The 24,250-nt window shown below is 45.3% G+C and overlaps 1 long non-coding RNA gene across 1 annotated transcript; it reads right to left on the bottom strand.

The window, feature by feature from the left end:
* Positions 1-1,199: 1,199 nt before the first annotated feature.
* On the bottom strand, positions 1,200-7,144 carry LOC140460374 (uncharacterized). Its single transcript, XR_011954040.1, has 2 exons — positions 6,879-7,144; positions 1,200-4,962 (listed from the first exon to the last, which is right to left on the bottom strand). It is a non-coding gene; the product is annotated as an uncharacterized lncRNA (long non-coding RNA).
* Positions 7,145-24,250: the final 17,106 nt, after the last annotated feature.

Raw genomic sequence — 24,250 nt, 5'->3', positions numbered from 1 at the left:
GTCGGACTGACAAAGAGACACGAATCATAGAGTCCCACAGCAGGAGACAGGCCCTTCGGTCCAACATTGTCCATACTGACCAAATTGTCCATCAACACTAAGCCCATTTCCCTGCACTTGGCCCATTTCCTTCCATAACTTTCCTATCCACGTATTTGTCCAAATGCCTTTTAACTGTTGTTAATGTACCACCTCAACCACTTTCGCTGGCATCTCATTCCATATGTCTACCACCGTCTGCATAAATAAAGTTGCCCCTCACGTTCCCTTTTATTCTTTTTCCTCTAACCTTAAACTGATGCCCTCTAGCCCTCACATCCCCAACCCTGGGGTAAAAGTCTGAGTGCATTCACCCTCTCACGATCTCTTCACTTCTCTAAGGGCCTCTCTCAGTCTCTAATGTTCTAAATAAAAATATCTTAGCTTGTCCAACCTCTCCCTTTTACACAGACCCTTGAGTCCTGGCAACATCCTTGTATATGTCTTCAGCACTCTTCCAAGTTTAATAACATTGTTGTTATAGACACTGCCCTGTCTACATACTTTGTTGGAGAAAGAGGACCAAATATTATCCAAACTGGATAATCTGGCTGATGGGACAGGAAACCACTTCCTTTTTTGAGACAAGTCTCCTGGAGAGAACTGGCTGGCTGCCTGATCTACTGACCCTCACAGTGCCCCACTGCCCTCAGTTATCTGGAGGGAGTCCACACATTTGACTAAGGTGGTGCTTGAAACCTTTATCATTTTTGGGATGGATCCCCATTCATTCCGTGCTATGGAGTCATGCAGCCTGGAAACCGACCCTTCAGACCAACCAGTCCATGATCCCCAACTAAACTAGTGCCACCCATCTGCTCCTGGCCTGTATCCAGTTTGTTAATCGTTTTGTTCATTTGTTCACCATGAGAGTTGGATAAATAAATTGCTGATTGTTGATTTTAAAGTGTTGAGGATTTATTCTTATCAGTAGAGCAGGTCACACCACTTTTCATGCTAATTTTACAGATTATTGGGCGACACGCTCCTCTGGGTGTTTCTGTTTGAGAAAGGTGGTGCTGTCAGCCTTCGCTTTACAAGAGTATTGACGTGATGTACTGCTGAATGCAATGGAATCAACGTGAATCCCAGCCTCTCACTGTGGTTGTGGGTGAATCGCCTTAATTTGGCTCTGAACTCAGAAACTGCACACAATTAACTGCTGAAACAATGATTTACACTTTATTGTATGTAACAACAAAAATAAAACTCCTCAAGTAACCAAGTTCAACCTCACTCACAACTTGGCTAGCTCCCAATTGATGGCTGAATTTAACTGAGTTTCCACCAACAGTTTATGTCTCTGGAAGTGTTTAGGGATTCAATGCAGGACTTCTTCCAAGTCCTGCTGCTACATCATTCTGAGGTTGAATTCTGGTGGAGATTCCTCACTTTCAAATCTGTGATGTGATGTTTCTTTCGATTCTAACACCACCTCCCCACACTTCTGGAGATCTCTGGTCTGCAGCTTATCTTCTTATCCTCGAGGTTTTGTGGTTTGTTTGACACAGCCTTTCCTGCAAAAGACCCTTTTACGTCAGGGCCTTCCTTCCACAGACAAACTTAATTGTCCTTTTGTCATGAGGTTATTAAACACTTAGCTCATCTGTCCCAGGAAACAGTTTGTTGTTTTGCGTCCTTCTTCCCAGGGATGGTTAACTAGCAGAAATTAGGCCATTCAGTCTGCTCCACTATTCAATCATTGCGGATACGTTCCTCAACCCAATTCTCCCCATAACCCTTGATACTTAAGAATGATTGAGTCTGCTCCACCATTCAATGAGCTGAATGGCCTAATTTCTGCCTCTGAGGTCTTCTGATGTAGCAGTTTCTCAGTGGCCTTTTTGTTTCTTGGTCCAGAAAGAGTTCCTGCTGACTCAGGGAGTTTGGAAAGTTCTGCAGTTTAAAGGACCACACCACATTCCCCTCTGCCTCCTCCTCCAATAGTGGCAATTCCCAAGATCCCTTGGTATCCCTGAAAACAATCCAGGTGTCTGGAAATCTCTGCTGCTACTCTGGAACAGAAGAATTATGGGGAGAAAATTCAGAAATCTGATGTGCAAACAGACTATGGAGTTCTACTCCAGGATTCTCTCAAGGTAAACTTGCAGGTTGAGTCAGTGGTGAGGAAGGCAAATCCAATGAAGGCATTTATTTTGATCAGACTTGAATATAAAAGCAGGGATGTACTTCTGAGGCTCTACGTCTCCGGTCAGGCCACAATTGGAGTACTGTATGTAGATTTGGGCCCCATATCTCAGGAAGGATGTACTGGCCCTGGAACGTGTTCAGAGGTGGTTCAAAAGAATGGTCCAGGAATGAAAAATTTAACATAAGAACATTAGAGGACTCTAGGTTTATACTTCATGGAGTTCAGAAGGATGGGGGTTGGGGTGGGATCTAATTGAAACCTACAGAATAATGAACGGTGTGGATGTTGGGAAGATGTTTCCAGTGGTAGGACAGACTAGAACCTGAGGGCTCTGCTTTCCTGTCAAGGGAAGACCCTTTAGAACAGAGGGGAGAGAAACTTCTTCAGCCAGAGTATGGTGAATCTATGAAATTCACTGCCACAGAAAGCTGCGGAGGCCAAGTTACTGAGTATACTTAAGACTGAGATAGCTAGGCTCTTGAGTATCAAGGGGATCAAGGAGTTCGGGGAGAATGGGGTTGAGAAACGTATCAGCCATGATTGAATGGCGAAGCAGACTCAATGGGCTGAATGGCCTAATTTCTGGTCTTATGGTATACTGATGTGTGGAGGGGTGAGGACGGGGGAAAGAGATGGAGAGAAAGACAGTTAAGGTGAAGCTCGATAGAGATGAAGGAAATATAAGAATTGTATGATAAATGGCAGAACACATAGGAGCACTGGCATACAGAGGGGTCTGGGCATATAGATCCGTGGAAGTGGTAATGCAGGTGGGCACGGTGGTCAAGGAGGCACACAGCATGCTTCCTTGAGTGTAAGAGTTACATTACAGCTGTTTCTTCTGGCCACATTCGGAATATTGTGTGCAGTTCTGGTCACTGTGCTACTGGAAGGATGTGGGTGCTCTGGCTGAGGATACAGACAAGGTTCACCAGGACATTGCCTAGTCTGGAGGGCTATCGTTATGAGCAGAGGAGGCATAAACCTGGATTGTTTTCTTTGGAAAAACAGAGGCTGAAAAGAGACCTCGACAAAATGATGAGAGACACAGATTGGCTGGACAGGGGTGGCAGGGTAGCCAGCGGTTCGCACTGGCACCTCACAGTGCCAGGGACCTGCGTTAGATTTTAGTGTCAGGCAACTAGCTGTGTGGAGTTGGCACATTATCCCTGCACCCCACCTCCCGTGTCTGCGTAGGCTTCCTCTGGCTGCTCCGGCTTCCTCCTACAATCCAAACATGTATCAGTTAGGGTGGATTAGCGATGCTAAATTACCCATGGTGTCCAGGGAGAGGCAGGTTAAGTTGGATTGTCTGTGTGTAAATTGCCCCAGTGTTCAGGGATGTGTAAGTTCGGTGCATTAGTCAGGAGTAAATGTAGATAATAGGGGTAAGGGAACGGGTCTCCATGCGTTAATCTTTAGAGGGCCGGTGTTGACTTGTTGGGATGAATGGTCTGTTTCCACGCTGGATGGATTCTGTGATAGTCAGAGGCGTTTTTTTTCCTCTCCAAAGTGGAAAGGTCAACTAAAAGAGGGCACAGGTTCAAAGTGAGCAGGGGACTGTTTGGGGGAAGAGGTGGTGGGGTGGGGAATCACACAGAAGGGTGGTGGTGGTTCCTGGAACGCACTGCCAGTGCAGGTAGTGGAAGCAGGCACCTTAACAATGTTTAAGGTGTATCTTGATAGACACATGAACGGGAGGTGAACAGAGGAACAGAAACCACACATGGGCAATAAACAGCAGGTCTAAGTAAGGATTAAGAATTAGCACAGGCTTGAGGGTGTGTGTGTGCCTAAACCAAGTGAGACGGGCCTGAGACTGTGCTGTATTGTATTGATACAGCTTTCCCCCACTATTTGAAAGTTGAGTGTTCCTTTCATAAGCCGAAATGGCCTAAATCGAAGAAGCAATTACCATCAGTTAATTTGTATTATGCCTTTCTTTGTAAAAACGACAATCCTCTTCAGATTTCTTTCGGTTTGTGGGAGTAGGTATTAATGTAGGTCTTTTGTAAAAGTGAAGTAGTGGAAAGCGAACTTTGGAAAAGTGAGGGATACCTTTATGCTGATGGAGGGGAGATGGGGGGCAATGAAGAGGGGTGGATGGAGGCTCAGGTGGAGAATAAACACAGAGACCAATTGAGCAGCTTGGCCTGGTTCTGTGCTGGAGACTCAATGGGACAGAGACAAATGTATCTATTTCAGGTATACCTGCAGAATGCCCCATCCAGGATAAAAAATGTCCTTCATCTGCTTCAGCATACAGGGCAGATGAGCAGTTTCTCCCCAGTGTGGACCAAGAGGTGATGCGACTGAGTGAAGCCTTTCCCGTGCTGAATGCAGGTGAATGGCCGCTGCCCGGTGTATAAATGCTGATGAATATTGGGCAGGCGGGGAAGGGAAACCGTTCCTACATTTTCATGATTTCTCCATGGTGCAGGTGTCCTCATATTTCTCCAGGTTCAACAAATCAGTTGAAACTCGCTCACTCTTACAGCATGTGTGTGGTGTTACTGGTGAACCCGCTGAAAATTGGAGGACTCTCATTCAGTCTGTAAAGCATGTTCCAGTCACTACTCTGGTGTGTGGGTGTGTGAGACTCTGAGTTTCCAGTCACACTGACGTTTAAAACCTAACAAAGCAGGCAGACCTTCTCCCCTTTGTTTTCAAGGCCATCAATATCCAAGTCCTGGTGAATCAATCGACTGTCAGACTTTGATGTGATGTTTGGTCTGAGATTTCTGCCTCCAAATTCTTCTCTTGTAATATTCCTGTCGAAAGAGATTGCAAAGGTCATCGCTGTCAGTCCACAATAGAAAATCAAAACACACAATTCTAGTTTCTGTGGAACATTCTTTCCTCTCTTAATACCCAAGATCTTTGTGCTGATGTATATGTAAATGTATACAGCAGGGTAATGTGGTGGATTGCATACTCCATGAAGAGGTCACTCAAGTTGCTGAATTGACATCTATCATGCGGTATTGACGTTCTTACTGAAGATATACAATATTCTGCAGTACAATATTATGAGCTCAGAAACAACTGCAAATCAGGCTTTTAGAGCCATAAACATTCCCTCAAATTTGCAGAGTGTACTCCCTGCTTGGATTCATACTCTCTGCCTCCCGTTGCTGCAAGTGAACAGTGCTTCCCCCATTCTCTCTCCCTCCCAGGAGAAGGAATGGAAAGGGGGAGACATTGCTTCACTCCCAGATTTTGCCCAGAAGAGCCCCCCATTGTCTGAATGCACAAGTTGGACAATGAACTTCTGAAGCTACTGCTGCTCCTGTCTCTCTCTGAATGAAGATTGAGCTTCACCCCAGACTGCGACTCCCTTTCTCTGTCCAAACATATTTGAGCACAGCACATTTTTGTTGAAGTAAGGCATCTTTCCTGAATGTTACAATTAAAGGGGTGTATTTCCCCTCATATTCAAAGGGATGGTAAGTCAGAGAAGGACCATGCCTTCTCGGGTGCTCGTTGTTGTGGTTCTGTTCGCCGAGCTGGGAATTTGTGTTGGAGACGTTTCATCCCATGTCTAGGTGATATCCTCAGTGCTTGGGAGCCTCCTGTGAAGTGCTTCTGTGATCTTTCCTCCGGCATTTGTAGTGGTTTGTCTCTGCCGCTTCCGGTTGTCAGTTCCAACTGTCCACTGCAGTGGCCGGTATATTGTGTCCAGGTCAATGTGTTTGTTGATAGAATCTGTGGATGAGTGCTATGCCAGAGAACAGCCAGGGAATTCCTAGAGGTATGGCCTCTCGGCATTTTTCCAGATTTTTCAACTCTGAATCTGGGACAAGGTGTGTGGTGTGGGGGTGGATGGGAGGGGAAATAAAAATACTGGTGAAATCTACATTGATCCTATGTAGTTAGTGGGTCCCAAGGCAGAAGACGAGGTGTTCTTCCTACAAGCGTCAGGTAGCCAGAGCTTGGAGGGGGAGGCAGCAGAGCACTTGCATGTACTTGACGGATTGTGAGGGGGAGTTAAAGCGTTCAGCCACAAGGCGGTGGGGTTGTTTAGTTTTTGCGTCCCAGAGCTGTTTCTGAAATGTTCTGCAAGTTGGCGCCCAGTCTCCCCAATGTGGCAGAGACCACATCGAGAGCAATGGACATATAAATAAATCTTATAAACAAATTGTACAAATCTTAGCCTGCCAGAGTTATTTTCTTTAATTAAGTTAAAGAAAATTTTAATTAAATTGGGTGACTACATGAAACGGTTTGTTCGTCAGACTCAAGTCATCATTCTCAAATGAGACAATGCCATTAATATCAGTGAACTGCTTTATTGTTAGAACCACAAGTTCTTGATTTAGTTTCACAATTTACTGATATTCACATCTGCACATTCAATGTCAAACTGACATCAGAAATGACATGACACCATTATTTTTTTCTTACAATAATCCAACAAACAAATTAATAACACAGTGAATACCAAGTCTCATTAATATGAAATTAAATTTGACCATAAAATAATGCAAAATTCAAGATGTGAGATAACAAATGGGGGAAGGGCAGAAGGTAAGAAATGCAGCATCATAGAAGGTGTTCCACCAGGGAGTGTATTTTACCAACTACAACTGCTAAATATAAACAAACACTCTGACATGATCCTCCGGTTTTAATGTAAACCATAGCCCCATACAGTAGGTACCATTTAAATAAGTTAATAGATACAAGCCTTGAGCAAATCCAGCCTCCAGCCGGACCCCCCGCTTCTTGGAGCTCGGACCTTCCTCCAGCTCCGGGGGGTTGTTGAGCTCCTGGGCTCCGGCCGCCGCCGAAGAAGCCGCGGGCGCCGGCTCTCTCTCCTCCACCGCCGACATTTTTAATTTGTTTTCTCGTTCACCCGGTAACCGTCACCTCCCCCTTCCCGGGCCCCGGAAATTGTTTGAAAAGTTCCGTCTTTAATTTGAAATGTATTTTAAAGGTATTTTCTGAGGTAAACGATGCCTGTCTGCCCCCCTCCCTCCGTCAGAAACCGCCCGCTGAGTCGATGAGAAAACCGCAGCCTCGCGCCGCCATCTTTGTTTTTCTTCTTCATTCCGTCTCCTCCTTCTGTGACGCGCGTCATCCGCGATCCCTCCAATCAGAACGCACCGTACTCTACCTGACCAATGGCGGCCGGCGTTGCAGTCAAAAAGGAAGCCACAACCCGGAATGTCGCTCTCCGATTCGTCCGCACTGACCGCAGCCTTTGGGATTGGTGGAGAGGTTCGCAGGCCCTTCACTGTCCCCGCCCCTTTACTCCAATGGGCTCGAGGGGTTCAGGAGGAAGGTGTTCTCACTCATTCATTCAACAGGAGATGGGCTCAATTTACTGTAATGGGCTGTGGGGGTACAGTGGTCATGTCTCATGTTGAGGAGGAAGGTGTTTCCTCTCATTCAACAGAAGAGGACCTATTTACTACAGAGGTTTTTTTTGGCGATGCAGCTGTCGTCTCCCATAGAGCCCTGAGGCTCAGGTTTAAATCCCACTGCTCCAGTATGTGTAATAACATACTCAATTTTTTTCAGTCATAAGTCACACAACTATAGTCCAACACGTCTATTTGAAATCGCACGCGCTTGGAACGTAGCCTCTTCATCAGGTGAAGACATGGAAAACAAAACGGGCAGGAAAGAGAATTCAGATAAATGATCAGCCATGGATGGTGATGAAAGACAGAGCATCTCAACAGTCAATTACCTATTCCCATTCCTATTTCTGATCTTCTTCATACATGATAAGTTGGATATTTTCCAAACATTAATTTTATTTCCATGGTTTAAAAATGAATATTTAAGAACGTTCAGTTTATTTTTTCTCACTTGAGCACATTGTGACCCACAACTATTTAGATACCACTGTTAATATCATAGCCACTCTCATGAGATATCAGAGGAACAATTCATAAACAAAATTTGACACTGAGTCACTCGAGTAGACACTTGAACAGAGAAAGCGCACGACAGATATTGGGAACCTAAAGGTTATTGAAGTGAAATATTAAGAGCAGGCGATCTCCCCCAATAAGGGAACTCACCTGACTGACCTAATTATAATCACCACAGTATCCAGTGCTACTCTTCACCGAACACGGATTACTTTCCTTTTCAGTTTCTTTTGAATGCCATAATTGAATCTGACTCCAACACTCTCTCTCGCAGACCATTCCAAAGGTCGAAGATTTTCAAACATTAATGAAACATGTTCTGGATCTCTCCCAAAACACAATTCATATGGATCTTGCTTCAAATCATTTGCAGTAAGTTCTTCACATGGACAGATTTGCAGCTTAGAGCATTTGTTTAAATTTTATATCATATTGAGGTGGCACAGTGCTTGGCATTGCTACCTCACAGCACTAGGGACCCAGGTTCAATTCCAGCCTCAGGTGAGTGTCTGTGTGGAGTTTGCATGTTCTCCCTCTCTGCATGGGTTTCCTTCCACAGTCCAAAGATGTGCAGGTTAGGTGGATTGACCATGCAAAATTGCTCTGTGATGTGTCGGTTATGTGGATTAGTCATACTAACTGCAGGAGAACAGGATGATCCTGGGTGGGATGCTCTTTGGTGTGTCAGTGCAGGCTCAATGGGACAAATGGCCTCTTTCTGCACTGTCGAGATTTTATATATATCTGTCTGATTTCTTGCACATGCTACTTTCTCAAAGGGACATTTTACTGTCATGTTCAGTACTGCAGTCTCTATATTTTCATACATACCTCGAAATTAGGTTTGAATGAAATCCCCCCATTTCACTGTATTTTAGCTACCATTCCCCCCCACCCCTTCCATTCCTTATTCGTTTTTCCATTACCTGTGTTATGATCCCCTCCTCTTTATATATATTATTGTAGACAGGCTAAATCTAGTTACCATGTCCCTAAAATATGAGATGAAAAATGATCGCATACTTTTGAGTCCATTACTACAGCTTGTTAAGGTCTCTTGCCAAAGAGAACTCGTAATCCTGCATCCTTCGGTAGGATTATATTAGGATATCTGGTCAGCATGGATGAGTTGGATTAAATGGTTTGTTTCCGTCCTGTGCATCTCTATGACTATGACTATCGAATAAGGGCCAGGAGCAGGCAGGTGGGACTAGTTTAGTTGGGGATCATTTACTGAAAGGTCTGTTTCCAGGCTGTATGATTACACAGCCTCAAATGAATGGGGATCAATCCCAAAGAGATATTAAAGGTCTCGAGCACCACCTTAGGCACATGTGTGGACCCCTTCCTGATAACTGAGAGCAGTGGGGCACTGTGAAGTTCAGTACATCAGTTGGCCAGCAAGTTCTCTCCGGGAGACTTGTCTCGAGAAAGGAAGCGGTTTCCTGTCCCATCAACTGGACTGTGGATTAGTTTGGAGCAGGTCCGATATCTCTGACAACATCAGTGGACAGAGTCGAGAGTGTGGTGCTGGAAAAACACAGCAGGTCAGGCAGCATCCAAGGAGGAGGGGAATTGACGTTTAGGGCATAAACCCTTCATCATCAATGAGGCTTGTGGGCCGGGAGTGCTGAGAGATAAATGGAAGGGGGGTGGTGTTGGGGAGAAGGTTGCTGAGAATGCGATAAGCAGATGAAGATGATTGGTTGGAAAGGAGGGTGGGGCGGATAGATGGGAAAGGTGATGGACAGGTCAGGAGGGCGAGTGGAGGCTTGGGGCAGTGATAAGCTGAGGGGGGAAGAGGAGGAGGAGGAGGAGGATACATGAGGAAACTTTTGAATCCACATTGATCCCATGTGGTTGCAGGGTCCCAAGGTGGAATAAGAGGTGTTCTTCCTCCAGGCGTCAGGTGGTAAGGGTTTGGCGATGGAGACAGCCCAGGACCTCAATGATCTTGATGGAATGTGAGGGGGAGTTGAAGTGTTCAGCCACAGGGCGGCGGGGTTTGTGGGTGTCCCAGAGTGGTTCTCTGAAACAATCCACAAGTTGGCGTCCTGTCTCTCCGACGGAGAGAAGACCACATTGGATGCAATGGATACAGTGGATGACACTGGTGGAGGTCGAGGTAAATTTCTGTCAGATGTGGAAGGATCCTTTGGGCCCTTGGATGGAGGTGAGAGGAGTGGTATGGACACATGTTTTACACTTCCTGTGGTGGCGGTGAAGGGGACGGGAGTGGGGTGTGGACTGGTTGTGGGCGCATGGACCTGACGAGGGAGTCGCAAAGGAAATGGCCTCTCTGGAATGCTGGTAGGGGTGGTGGGGTCCATTCCTGTCGCATTTGTATCCTGGAACATTAAGCTGCCAGTCCTGCCCATCCCTGAGCCACGTTTCTGTAATTGCTATGATATCATATCCCATCTTCCTAATCATGCCCTGAGTTCAACTGCCTTCCCTGTTAGTCCTCTTGCAATGAAGTAAATGCAGTTTAATTTGTTAGTCCTTCCTTGCTCTCTGCTTTGTCTCTTCCTGATCTGACTGTTTGACTCACTCCCTTTCCCAACTGTACCAGTCTCAGATTGATCTCTTTCCTCACTATTTCCCTGGGTACCTCCCCACGCACCCACCTTGCTAGTTTAATTCCTCCCGAGCAGCTCTTGCAAATTTCCCAGCCAGTATATTAGCACTCTTTCAATACTCAGGTGCAATCTATCCTTCTTGTACAGGTCACATCTACTCCAAAAGAGATTCCAATGATCCAAAAATGTGAACCCTTCTCCCATGCACCAACTCCTTAGCCATGCATTCATCTGCTCTATCCTCTCTATTCCAACTCTCACTAGCTCGTAGTACTGGCAGTAATCCAGATTTTCCTAGATTCGAGGACCTCTTTTTTTAAAAATTCGTGCCTGACTTTCCACACTTTCCCTTCAGAACCGCATCCTTTTCCCTTCCTATGTCAGTGGTTCCAATGTGTACAATGACCTCCAACCGGTCCCTCTCCCTTTTGAGAACATTCTGCACCCTCTCGGAGACATCCTTGATCCTGGCACCAGGGAGGTGACACACCATTCTGATTTTTCGCTGCTAACCACAGAAGCGTCAGTTTGTACCTCTGACTAGAGAGCCCCTTATCACAGTTGATCACTTGGAACCCAACGTACCCCTCATTGCATGAGAGCATGTCTCGAGACCAGAAACTTGGCTGTTCGTGCTACATTCCCCGAGAGACCATCACCCCCTACATTTTCCAAAACAGCAGACTTGTTTGAAATGGGGACAGCCACAGAAGACTCCTGCACTACCTGCCTACCTTTCCTGGAGTTAACCCATCTCTCTGATTATAGCTGCGGCTTTTCTCCCTGCCTATCATTGCCAAACCATCATACCCCCAGGTCTTGTAAATTCCTCATTACCTCGAACTGTCGCTGCAACTTATCCATGCGATCCAATAGGATTTGCAAGCAAACACATTTCCTGCAGACATAATCACCAGTAACATGGATACTCTCCCTAATCTCCCACATCTGACAGGAAGAGCATATCACTCTCATAAAGGCCACCTTTGCTCCTTCACAATCTACAGACCCAGAAAAGAGCACCGTCTTTTTGCTCTAAAAAAGTGCTCTGGGCTAACACAGTACTTGTGGTTTATATTTTTAATATTTAATCAAGAGGCAGATGTCAGTAAAACATGTAATCAAGAAAGAATCCACTCCATTCACGACTGCAGACACAGCTAAGTTACACGTTAAAGACTATACACTTCTCTGTTCCTGTTCTGTGAGCTCCCCCACACAGGTTCCTCCATGGTCAGCTGTGAATTTTGCTGTTCATTAACCTTTCCCAGATGCACTGCAATGTCCAGTAACTGTGCAGATTCACTGCAATGTAAATTTCTTTTTCTCTCTCCCTCATTTTGGACTCCTATCCATGCCCCTTATAAACCTCTATAAGGTCATCTCTCAGCTTCCTACGCTCCAGGGAAAACAGCCGCAGTCTTTTCAGCCTCGCCCTATAACTCAAACCCTCCAACTCTGGCAACAGCCTTGTAAATCATTTCCAAACTCTTTTAAAGTTTCACAACAACTTTCTAACATAGGAGACCAGAACTGAATGCAGTATTCCAAAAGTGGCCTAACTAATGTCATGTACAGCCATAACATGACTCCCAACTCCTGTACTCAATGCTCTGATCAATAAAGGCAAGCGCCACCAAACGCTTTCTACACTACCGTGTCTACCTGTGATTGCACTTTCACAGAACTACAAATCTGCACTCCATGGTCTCTTGATGCAGGAATACTCTCCATGGCCTTACCATTAAGTGTGTAAATCCTGCCTCGATGTGCCTTTCCAAGATGCAACACCTCACATTTATCTAAATGAAACTTTATCTGCCACTCCTCGACCCATCAGCCCATCCATTCAATTCTAATTTAGATTGAACTTTCTTTCCTCTCTTATTTCCTAAATGCTGAACATCTCCATCCCCACTTTCTCCCTCCATTCTCACTTTGCTGAACCTAATCCATGCTGTACCTCATCCTGAAGGGTCTGGTTTACGCTGATTTACAGCCCACGCTAGGGGGATCTACTTGAAACATACAGCATACTGATTCGCCTGGACAGGGTGGATGCTGGGGAGATGTTTCCATTGGTAGGAGAGACTAGGTCCCAAGGGCACAGCCTTAGAGTAAAGGGAAGACCTTTTAGAACACAGATAAAGGGGAAACCTTTGTCGCCAGAGAGTGCGAAACCTATGGAATTCATTGCCACAGAGACTGTGTTGGGCAAGTCACTGAGTATATTCAAGACACAGATAAATAGGTTCTTGTGTATCAAGGATATTGAGGGTTGCGGGGAGAAAGCAAGAGAATGGGATTGAGAAACTTGTCAGCCATGTTTGAATGGTGGAGCAGACCTGATTGGCTGAATGGCCCAATTTATGCTCCTTGGTCTTATGGTCTCTTGCTGTCCTGGACATAGTGAGAGAGAACTGGGAGCAGGAATAGGCCATTTGGTCTTTCAAGTCTGCACCAACATTGAACAGATCTGCACCAACATTGAACTGGATATGAATATACCTACATCTTGGTGGATAGGCTGGGACCTTTTTCACTGGAGCATAGGAGGTCGAGAGGTGATCTTATCAAGCTTTATAAAGTCATGAGGGGTATAGATGAGGTGAATGATGGGTGTCCTTTCCTTAGAGTGGGGGTTTCAAGGTTAGGGAGCAAATTTTGAAGGTGAGTGGTGAAAGATTTTAAAAAGACAGGAGGGACACCTTTATGTTCCCTTAGAGAATGGTTCCTATGTGGAATGAATGTCCAGAGGAAGTGGGGATGCAGGTACAGTTACAACGTTTAAAAGACATTTGGATAAGGACATGAATGGGAAAGGTTTGGACGTGTTATGGACGAGGCCAGACCACTCAAAACATTCTTAAGCAGGCAGCGCAGACCGTAACTTTGCTATTTGTTTCAGTAAGTGCACAGTGAAAATTACCCAAAGTTAGCTAGGTTGACTACCAGGATTTAAAACAGATAAATGTATTCACAAGAATACAGAATGAAACACAAAGAACAGAATATAGAATACCCACAGAACTCAGTCTGTCTAAACTCGACTTAATTATGCTGTTCCTTTCTCCACACAGTCCACTGCTGAACTCACTCAAACAAGGCCTCAGCTTTCACAACAGATCACTTGTCTTTCATTATGCAGGTCACTTCAAAAACATAAAAGCTTGGACCTAAAGTCTCATCTGTTGACGTGTAAACAAAAAAGCCGACCAATCCCTTTTCATTTCTGTACTAAACCATCCATTTTGGAGTCCGGGGCCGTTTTACCACCACTCTGAAAAAAACTAAGGACACGGTATCCTTAAGAAGAAGGATCAGCTTTTAGAAAAAGGACCAGCTTCATGACAGAGGGATATGGGCCAAACACTGGCAGATGGGATTAGTTTAGTTTGCAAACATAGCATGGACTAGTTGGACTGAAGGGTCTATTTCTGTGCTGTATTATTCAGTAATGGTCTCAAAACCATTTTCTTGCCTTCCCCTATAACCACCCACTTTGTTGTTCAAAAGTCAGATAACCTCAGCCGTGAATATATTCAATGACCCCCGACCACCCCCCCCCCGCCCCCCCATTGCAGGAAGTCAACCACATTTTTGAACTCAATTCCTGTTGCCTTGCTGACTGCTTGCTGCACCTGTCTGACAACTGGTGTAGAAGGACGCTGAGGTCCCTTTGTACATCCACACGTCATTCCTGATGAAGGGCTTGTGCCCAAACCATCGACTCTCCTGCTCCTCGGATGCTGCCTGACCTGCTGCATTGTTCAAGCACCACACTTGACTCTAATCTCCAGCATCTGCAGTCCTCACTTTCTCCACATACTAATATATTATCATTTAAACCATGCACCTCCTTTCTGCACTTTTTTTAAAGCACTAGGCTTTAACTTTACATTGTGGTACTGCATTTGCTGTGCGTTTGCCAAGTGAGACACAGATGTGGACCAACTTTTCCAAAGTCTGTCCCCTCCCTCGATTTACTCCCTTTCCCTTCAGTTAGCAACTGAATCCCAGAACAAAAAAGAAATGAAAAAGTGGGTGAGAAAAGAAAAAGAGTGCCGTACCCACAGATGTTGGACAGAGTTGCAGTCTGGGGTGAAGCTCAATCTTCATTCAAAGAGAGAGACAACCGCATCTTGAGAAACTCACTGCCCAACTTCCGCATTCAGACAAAGAGGCTGTTCTGAATGGCAGGAGGACCAGGCTCCTTCCGGTCCTCCGGGTCTCACCATTGGTCCTTCAGAACGAAGGAGGTAAAAACATTGACTGCAGATGCTGGAAACCAGATTCTGGATTAGTGGTGCTTCAAGAGCACAGCAGTTCAGGCAGCATCCAACGAGCAGCGAAATCGACGTTTCGGGCAAAAGCCCTTCAAGCGCTGTTTCCGCGGACAGCGACGAGCATGCTCAGTGCTTTTGCTGACACCGCAGTACATGCTCAGTGCTTTTGCTGACACCGCAGTACATGCGCAGTTGTCGCTGACACCGAGAAGCATGCGCAGTATGCTCTGTGGAGGTGCTGGCGTAACTGACAGATTTTAAGCGCCCAAACGTCAATAGGAGAAAAAAAAGCTGCAGCCACAATTTTATTTTTCCCTGTGGCTCGACATTTTATTCCTTTTGAATTTCGTCCGGCTTTGTATGTCTTTTCCCCATGTTAAAGGAAGTCCAAAGCGAGCGGCATAGGTTAAGGGTGAGAGGGGAAAGATTTAAAACGGTCCTAAGGGGTAACTTTCATGGAGAGTGTGGTGTGTGTATGGAATGAGCTGCCCAGAGGAAGTAGTGGAGGCTGGTACAATTACAACATTTGAAAGGCATCAGGGTCAGGATGGGTATCTGAATAGGAAGGTGTGAGAGAGATATGGGTGAAATGCTGTCAAATGGGTCACTAGATCAATTTAGGATATCTGGAGGGGATGGGCGAGTTGGACTGAAGGATCTGTTTCTGTGCTGTATGACTCTATGCGTCTATTTCAATGCAAGGTTCAGAAACATGACTGCAGCTTTTTAAAAAATAAATTAATATGCTTTTAGATGTTAACAATGTTTCTGAATATATCATTTTAGCTGTTCGTAATTTTAAAGATCAGCCATTTCTTGCGCACCCCTGTCTTCCAGGTAGAGTCATCACTATCGATTCTCTCTCTTTCCTGAGAAAGAGATACAGCAATCAAAGAGGGCACGAGAAAGTATGGAATGGTAGAAGGGAGGGAGAATGGACAGAGGAGTGGGGGTAGAGAGAGAGAGAAAATGACAGGGGACAGAGGGTGGGGTGCAGAAAATGAGGGGAAGAGAGAGAAGGCGGCTGAGCACAGAGAATTGGTAGGTGCAGAGTGTGAGGAGAGAGAGTGGACGGGGACCAAATGTTTGGGGGACTGACAGCACAAATCTCACCTTGCTCAGGACTGGTGTCAGTGTCTCATGAATTGGAACCCACTCCACCTACAGCAGACCTGAGGCAATTGTTTCACAATAGATGCTTGGCTAATGCAGTAGAATCATATAATCCTGACAGGCCATTTGGCCCATAAAATTCAGACTGACCTTCCAAACAGTATCCCGTCCAGACCCACCCGTTTTTCCTAAAGTTCCCCATGGTTAACCGATCCTCAGTTGCACATATGTGGACACTTTAGCACAGCCGATCCACCCTGAACTGCACCCAGAGTTAACTCATGCAGACAGAAGGGTGAGAACGTGTTAGAGTCCACTCAGACTCAAGAGTGGGACCGAACCCAGGTCCCTGACATTGTGAGTCAGTGGTACGAACCACTGAGCCACCGTGCCACCCAAAGCTTTGATGTTCTGCTTTGTCCTAGTAGTTTCTAACTTCTCATGTGCCCTCAGCAGAGGCTCTCTCCTCCTGACATTGTTGGACCACACCCACTTCAACCTCCCTTTCCCACTTCTCCAGCCCTGAGCACATCGGTTCCTGAATCCTGGCAAAAAAACAGACACCAATGCCATCTGTGCTCCTGCTGACAACTGCAGAGAACGGAGACCATCCCTGTCACTGTTCTGTCCCTTACCACCACCTCCCCCTCCCCAATGTTGTTTTACTCCCACTGCCCAACCAGTTAGCTCCTACCACCTGCAGCCCTCTCTCAGATCCCCTTTACCTGCCAGACCTGCACTTACACCCTCCTGACCCTGTCCACTGATGCAAGCAAAAGGCTCTCTCCAGAAGGGAATGACAATCTCCCAGAATAAAGTGCCTGGTTAACTTTCCCACTTTACCCTCAACATGTCTGCAGCCTGGCTTCCAGCTCCATCTCTCTGAACGAATGTCCTCCAGGATGTGTTTGCCCTGGATCACAGCATCCAGAGCCTCCCACCTTCTGCAAATTGAAAGACAAGCCCCACCCTGCCCTCTCCAATGTGTATTGTATCACTGATAGCCAAGTATGGAACCCATGAGGATGGCCTCAACAGGGACCTTGGTTTCATGTCACACTATAAGTGACCCCACTCACACAGGCTTGTACCCCATTACTCACACACGTTACCAAGCATGGTCGAATGCAAACACATGCTTTTATGCACAAACACACACACACTCATCCATGCACACACATCAGTTTATGGGGTGAAATTGCAATTGCAGAATTTTATTTGCAGATATATTATATTTTGTTCAAAAAGCACACAATCTTTAGGCAGTCAATCCATGTGTCATGTTAAAATCCCTACTTTGGAAACAGAACCAATCTGACTCAAGATTGGGTTGCAGACAGACTCTAACATGAGTGAATCACAGGGTTTTCTTTCCCCAGAAAATTATTTCATCATTAGATTCTAAACTCCAGATTTCTGACTGACTTTCAATTCCGCCATCTGCTGTGGCGGGATTCAAACCCAGAAGTCCCGAGGAGTCCCCAGAACTGGGTTGATAGTCCAGTCGATAGTGGCACTCGGCCCTTGTTCCTTCAATCACCCTGTGATGGCACATGAACTCACTGGTGCCTCCGCAGGTGGGAGGAGCGGGTGATGCCCTTCCCGCACTGAGAGCAGGTGAGCATGCTGTGCCTGGTGTGGACCCGCTAGTGCGTCTGCAGGCTGGAAGAATTGATGAATCCCTTCCTGTGCTTGGAGCAGGTGAATAGGCATTCCCTGTTGTGGACTCACTGGTGAACTTCTAAAATCTCAAAACATATAATCAAGAAAGAACCCACTCTATTCACTACTGCAGACTTCCGGGAAGGTTACACGTTAAAAACCATGCAGTAATCTGTTCCTGTGCTGTGAGCTCTCCTACACATGTTCCTCCAAGATCAGCTGTGAATTTTGCTGTTTGTTAATTTTTCCAAGATGTCCAGAGATACATGATTTCAAACAGCAAAGGCAGTAACTATGCAGATTCACTGCTGTATCCGTTAGTAGTATATGTTTCTTTCTCTCTCTCACTCTCCCTTACAGACCAAGTGCTTGCTGCCTTTGGCCGTCTTTCTCCATTTTGAAATTGCCATTGTCTTGATTCTTTTACTCTAAAGTTTCAAGACAATGCATCAGCATATAAAACATTAATTGCTGCTCCTGGAATTCAAGGAAATCGCCTCCAACACTGAAAATACCTTAAAATAGGAGCAGCTCTTACAGCCACAAATCTTCCAGTCCTCCATCTTGGATTAGTTCTTGGTGAACCTTCCCATCTCCCAGGTTACAGTTATTCAAATAATTTGCTTTTCTATTTTTGCTAGAAAAGTGGATAACCTCACGTTTATCCAGACTAACTGCATCTGACATGCATTTGCCCACTCACTCAGACTGTCCAAATAAGATTGTATCCTCCTTACAGCTCACCCTTCCACCCAGCTTCGTGTCATCTGCAATTTGTGACATATTCCAATTAGTTCCCTAATCTAAATCATTGACACATACTGTGAATACCTGGGGTCATAGTCCCAATCCCTTCAGTTATAAAACATCGATCTGACTGACCATACAAAATAGCAGATGTTAGCTTGACGTTAACAACTGACGAAGACCTGATAAGCAATTATGAACCACTGAATTACTAAATCACAGAAGCAGGCCATTCAGCCCATCGTGTCCATGCAGCTCTCTAAATGAGCTTTCTGATGTTGTGCCATTTTCCTGACGTTTCCTTGGAAAATGGTAAATTGCTTGCCATCAAATAATTTTCCAATCCTCTTACCTGAATCTGCTTCAACCACTGTTCCATGCGATGTCTTCCAGATCTATTTACTCACTGTGTGAAATTTCTTTCTCACATCACATTTTCTTCCTTGTAATGGATTTGAAATCTGCATTCTTATTCTCAATGCTTTTACCGTGGTGAACAGTTTTTCACTGTCTTTTCTGGGTATGATATTTCTCATAATTTTCAAAACTTATTTTGAATCTGACTTCAGAGAGCAGTCCATGTGGCCAAGCCTCATCAACAACACAGAAACAACCGAGCATCTAAAGGGACGGCCCCTCAGTCATCACTGTGAGCCCCATAGCAACCATTGTTACCTGGGCAGCCATGCATTCCAAACCTGGTCTCTCAACATCACTAGTATTGTCCCACAGTTTGAAAATCTATGATTCTCGCTACGACTATAAAAATGGATTTTTTTTTAAAGTGGTTGTTGGTGAGAAGTTTAATCCTTTCTGTCCAGTAGGAAGTCAATGCTGTGTTTAGATTTGAATGACTCAGTGAATCCCTTCCCACATGTGGAGCAAGTGGATCACCGCTCCCTGTGTGCCTGTGGAGATTACATTCCAAGTCAAACCAGGAATTGGATCTCTTCCTACAGCCTGAACACACCTCTGGTAAAACTCCAGGGGGACTGTGCTTGTGTGGCACAGGTCAGATCATTGGCTGGCTTAGTCCTGCTCCTCGGATGCTGCTGGCCTGCTGTGCTTTTCCAGCACCACTCTAATCTAGATTCTGGTTTCCAGCATCTGCACTCCTTGTTTTTACATCGTACATAAGGATGCCATTCACACTTTCATGTCTATAATAGTTCCTGAAACACCCACCTATTCTCCACCCCTATCTCCATCATCTTGCAACTGTCCAGCATCCTCGGTAGTGTCGTGGTTAGTATCCCCATCTGTGACTCAGGACACTGGGGGTGCAATTCCCCAATGGGGAGGATTTGATATTTTTCTGGATGTCTTGTCACACAGAGGTAGTGACCCTAACCCTGAATCGGGTTCAAGTCCTGCCTGCTGCAGAGTTCAAAAATTCACAAATATAGGAGCAGAATTAGGCCATTCAGCCCATCAAGTCTGCTGTGCCGTTCGATCAAGACTGCTCATCACCCCCATTTTCCTGCCGGATCCCTTGAAAGGTTCAGAAAAGATTTACACTGATGTTTCCAGAGTTGGAGCATTTGGGAGAGGCTTAATAGGCAGGAGCTGTTTTCCCTGGAGGTTCGGAGGGTGAGGGGTGACCTTATGGAGGTTTATAAAACAATGAGATACATGGATAGGATAAACAGACAAGGTCTTTTCGATGGGGTGGGGGAGTCCAGAACGAGTTGGCTTAGATTTAGGGTGAGAGGGGAAAGACGTAAAAGGGACCTAAGGGGCAACTTTTTCATACAGAGGGTGTGCTTGTATGGAATGAGCTGCCAGAGGAAGTGGTGGAGGCTGGTACAATTACAGCATTTAACGGGCATCTGGATGGGTAGATGAAGAGGAAGGGTTTAGATGGATATGAGTCAAGTGCTGGCAAATGGGACTACATTCTGTTAGGATATCCTTTGGCATGGTCAAGTTGTACTGTTTCCGTGCTGCACATCTCTATGACTCTATAACAAATGTTCAACGAACTGGTCTGCAATTTCCCACATATGGCCTCTGTCCCATTCTGAATACAGGTGTTACATTAGCATTTTTCCAATCCAATGGAACCATAAGATCATACGACACAGGAGCAGAAATTAGGCCATTCAGTCCATCGGGTCTGCTCCACCATTCAATCATGGCTGAGATGTTTCTCAACTCCATTCTCCAGCTTTCTTCCCGTAACCTTTGATCCCCTTGACAATCAGGAACATATATATATCTCAGTCTTAAATAAACGCAGTGAATCTTTCCCATGTTCACAGATTTTTGGAATATTATAACTAAAGAGTTCTCTCTCTCTGCTGCCACTTCCTTCGGGACCCAGGGTGTAGGCCATCAGCACCAGTGGACTTGTCTGTCCTCAATCCAAATAGTTTCCTGTGTACCTTTACCCTCACAACGTTGATTGTTTAAGTTCTACCCTTTCTATAGCCTCTGACTTGCCAATTCTAACAGGAATAGTTCTGTTGTCGCCAACATAAAAACTGAGATCATCTCTGCCACTTCAATGTTCCCCCATGAACTCACAGTTTTCATCTTCCAAGGTACCGCACTGAGCTCAGCGACTCTGTTCCCAATCGCATACCAACAGAAGCTTTTGCTGTCCTTTTTGATATTTAGTGTGAGGTCTCTTTTGTAAGTTAACTTACCTATTTTTATTTATATTTTTTAATATCCCTTTGTTTATGATTAAACCTTTCCTAATGTTTGACCCTTCCAGAGGTCCAGAATAACATTTCACAACAGGCTGAAAAGTTAAAAAAACACTACGTTGAAACTTTTTAAAATAACACCTTTCTGGAGGCTGGGGGCCGGCAAAACGATCGCCCCGCCCCCATTGTCACCGATTGTTTGGTGTCCTCCCCAACCACGCCCCCTCAACCCAGGAGACGTCACTTACCTGGGCCCCGCCCCTTCTGGGTTGGCGCATGTGCAGTGCAGGTCCTCCAGCGGGACTGAGGCAGTGTTACTGAGTGTGGGAGCAGAATGGTGCAGGTGGCTGAAGTAATAAGAACCGCTGGAAAAGATGAGCAGGTCCGGCAGATTGTGCCGAGAGAAATCATTTCGGGTCCCGGTGACCCTCCTTCAGAACAGGACCAGGTTTCAGAAACATCCCGGGGAGGTCGCCAGGCCCGAGCGGCAAGACCTGGCTCCTGCCCCCCGGGAGAGGAGACAGTGAGACAGGGTAGGATTGGGAACCGCGGGAGGAGGGAGACTGGGGAGGTTATAAACTCCTCGGGGGAGGCCTGAGGCCTCCAATAAAATCACCACAGGCCCAGTGTTTACTTCACCGGCGAAGGCGCTCTCGGGTTACCCGGGCAACCAGCCGCCATCTTTGTGAGGGTCAGGCGCATGTTGTCTTGGGGCGGAGAGCGCGGGCGGCCATCTTGGTGAGGGCACCATCAACTGTCATTTCTGGGAGAGAATTCCAACCTCGTGGTAACCTCGGCCTTTGCCGAGCTTAATTCCCCAGACTGTCCAGCGATGTGCAGGTTAGGGGGGGTTCAGCCATGCTCAATTACTGATAATGCCCAAGGATATACTTGTTAGTGTATGTTGACCATGCTAATTTACCCCCAGTGTCCAGAGATGTGCAGGTTAGAGTGGATTGGCCGAGGTAAGTTTATCCATAGTGTTCGGGGTTCTGCAGGTTAGGGTGAAGGTCTGGACCCCCTCAATCGGCTCTCGATCCGAGATCGGTCAAAAGAATCACTAGGAGTACGGTCTATTTAAAGCAAGGTTATCAGCTTAATGACATAAGGCAGCCTAGCACAGATTTGTCCAGCAACACAGGTTAAAAGCTTCTGTGTTCCGTGGCAAAATTACACAATTACATTTTAAAATTGAGCATTATTTATTTTTGTGACAGCACAGCCTGAATTACAAGAAAAGACCAATAAAATGTAATAAGGTGACATGATTGACAGCAGATTAGTCCAATGATATTTCATGGGAAACCGATTGTTTTACGTGCAAAATCATCCCACGCTTGCTTGTTCAAGATTAGTTCGAATACCAAATTACTTATGATTCATATTATGCAAACTCCATTGTTCTCATATATTTCTAAATCCAACCAACTCAGCAAAGCAGCAATTCAAGTTCAATGTCAAATCATAACCTGAAGCCATTTTGTTATATTTATTTTAAAATATTATTTACAATTGATATGCCATTTTGTGGTTAATACAAACCTACATACACCCGTTGCTCCTAACAACAGCCTAAATTCAAATTTTAAATCCTGATCTCAATAAAGCAGCAGTTATCTCATTACCCAAAAGGTTGAGACCACAAACGATATAAGTACGGTTTTGATGGCTAATGACTCCTGAAAATCTTCCTACAGAAAAAAGTCACCGAGAGCTGCATATCCCAAAGAGTGATATTACTGTTTTGTAGAGCTTTTGGATTCTTCCATTCGATACAAAACTCAGGGGAGACTACATTCCTACAGTTACAGCACGAGAAGTACTTACTTTATTCAAAATAAATACCAGGTTTAGTATAGGTAAGGGAGGGACCTTGCCAGTAAGAGGCATGCCTGTCTTTGTGACTTCCTTGAGGCTGTTCAATAGATAGGTCTTTTGGTAAGAGATGCAGTTATTGTCCCAGAACAGTTCCACCCATCCCATAATTGGGAAGACATTGGTGCCAGGAGGGGTCAAAGATTCTTTTGCTGAAGTCAGCACATAACAGACCACTTCATCTCTGCCAAATATTCTATTGTGACTTTGAAGAAACAAATTGTAATCGAAAGATAATATTTCCCTGTCTTCTCTTTTGTGGTGTGACCTATTTGGATGGGGCAAGGCTTACCAGGGTAGCTCATAGCACAACTGGTATCAAACTGGCACACAACACCTTTCCAGGGTAAAGACCATTTAGACTTGTTCCGTAAATGAACTGTTCAATCTCTGACCACTGCAATAGTCATTCTTGGTAATGTTCAGTCCCTCAGCAGACGAGGGCATCTTCCTGGCATAGTTGGTACACAGTCTCTGGTTGCTCAGGATCGCACAGGTAAACTGTTCCTTCTTGTGCACCAATGCTGGCAATGGCAAGTCCACACAGCAGGGCAAGTTCGATCTTTATCATCCACCCCCCTTCCCTTGCTTGCAAGGGGCTCGTCTGATGAGCTTGCAATGATGGAGATGAGCCCAGGGGGAGATGAGAATTTAAAATTTGAATTTAGGCTCTTGTTCGGAGCAACAGGTGTATGTAGGTTTTCATTAACCACAAAATGGCTTTTCAATTTAAAATTGCTTCAGGTTATGATTTGATACTGTGAACTTGAATTGCTGCTTTGCTGAGTTGGTTAGCTTTGGGGAAAAGAAAACAATGGAGTTTAATAATATGAATCATATGAATTTGGTATTCAAAGTAACCTTGAACTAACGAGCACGGGATGATTTTGAGAGTAAAACCATCTGTTTCCTAGGAAATATTGGACTAGCCTGCTGTCAATCATGTCACCTTATTACATTTGATTGGTCTTTTAAGGCTGTGCTCTCTTAAAAAACATGTAAATGATGTGTAATTTTCGAACGTAATTCTGCAATTTCGCCACGGAGCTCAGAAGCTTTAACTTCTGTGTTGCTGGACAGAATTGCGTCAGACTGCCTTGCTTTATTAAACTGATAACTTTGCTTTGTACAGTCCGCATTCCGTTTGTTCTTTGACCGATCTCGAGACGGAGGGGTCCCACCTGGGATCCAGATCTTCAAGGGTGGATTGGCCATGCTAAATTCCCTCCATAGTGTCCCGGGATGTGTAAGTTCGGTGTATTAC

Source organism: Chiloscyllium punctatum, chromosome 36, assembly GCF_047496795.1.
Source record: "Chiloscyllium punctatum isolate Juve2018m chromosome 36, sChiPun1.3, whole genome shotgun sequence".
In the NCBI taxonomy this organism is placed as follows: Eukaryota; Metazoa; Chordata; class Chondrichthyes; order Orectolobiformes; family Hemiscylliidae; genus Chiloscyllium; species Chiloscyllium punctatum.
Note: the sequence above shows the minus strand (reverse complement) of the source record. Positions and strands in the feature narration are given on the sequence as shown.